At 40.3% G+C, this 1,419-nt stretch overlaps 1 pseudogene; it reads left to right on the top strand.

Annotated features, from left to right (window-relative positions):
- Nucleotides 1-1,419, top strand: part of LOC138031502 (uncharacterized) — an 8,474-nt pseudogene continuing 7,055 nt past the window's right edge.

Below are 1,419 nucleotides of genomic sequence, written 5' to 3'. Positions count from 1 at the left end.
ATGAGCAAACGAAGAAGTACAGAGACAAATTGGTCAAAAGTTCCAAGTGCATCTCCACAACTGAAGAGGCTTCACTTGGAAGAAGATGATTTAGATGGCTTGTTTCATTGTCCAGTGAAAGATTGTAACCATGATGGATTTGTGTCTCAAAGAGGTTGCAGAAAACATGTTAAGAGGAAACACGGCTGGTTCACTTATTTTGATGAAAAACCCCAACACGTCCCCAATCAAGAAGAAACGAGTCCCAAAAAGGAAGAAAACGACACAAGTCCAACCCTCACAGCAAGATCTGTACCTACATTTGATTGCTCAAATGTAATCATGCGAAAACTTCTGTCTTGGCTAACAGGGAGTGGTGGAGGATGCAAGAGTGACCAACAAGCGCAACAAATCGTTAGCAAATGTCTTAAGTTTCTAAAATTCTGTTGCGAGGACGAAGAAGAACTTTCTTTGGACATAATTGACTTTAGTTTGTGCTCACCTAATGTACTCTTCAAATTTGGTGATACAATGCAGGACGAATGGAAACTTGGGCATGCGGGGCGCATTGGTTATTTAGACACCATTGCCGAACTGATGGATTTCAGAAAAGTAAATGGGGCATCTGAGAATGTGTTGAGGGGTTTGTCGTCTACAGAAACCTATCTGAAAAAAGTCCGTAAAACAGTTTCAAAAATGATGCGATTGCAATGGACAAATGAACTCGACATCAACACCTTAGAATCCAAGGGACATTGGGTCACACTAGAAGAGCTTCTGGAGGTTGTTAAGCGCTACTTGCCATGCTACGAGAACGTTCTCAAAGCATGCAAGGATAAACCGGGTACAGTATCTCCACTGGAGTTGTCCTTTGCAAGAAAATTCCTTGCAGTGTATCTGTTTATCAAAGTTAAAGGCTCACGCCCAATGACCTATTAGTATTTAACTGTTGAAATGGTGCGCTCAGCAAAGAAGAACGATGGATTTGTCGATCAGAAAATGTTTAAGAGCGGGAATCCCGAAATTTGGCCTGGGAGTGTGCAAAATGAAAAAATCGAAAATCCCCAAACTTGGTCAGAATCTAGGTCTGGATGAACTATTTCCAGAAAAAATACTTTCAGCTCCATTAGATTTTTATTTTACGTGAACGGCGGCAAAATCGATTTGGTGGCTCTCCCGTCAGTTTCACGAGGTCTAGACAACGCATTATTTCAACGTCACTTAAAAATAAACAAAACAGTACATGTGACTGTTGATTATCAAAATGAAAAGAACACGTATTTACAAATTGTCTGAAATGTGGTTTCTCCGATTCCATTGGGAACTAAATTTTTGGGAGATTTTTGATTTTCTTCAATTTTTCACTCACTTCGGCAGACAAACAAAAAGGCAAAATTGAGAGGGTAAAATCGCACCTTGGTACATGGCATGGGGTTACAT

This window comes from Montipora capricornis, chromosome 14, assembly GCF_036669925.1.
Source record: "Montipora capricornis isolate CH-2021 chromosome 14, ASM3666992v2, whole genome shotgun sequence".
Taxonomy (NCBI): Eukaryota; Metazoa; Cnidaria; class Anthozoa; order Scleractinia; family Acroporidae; genus Montipora; species Montipora capricornis.
The sequence above is the reverse complement of the archived record's forward strand: the minus strand, read 5'-3'. Positions and strand labels throughout refer to the sequence as shown.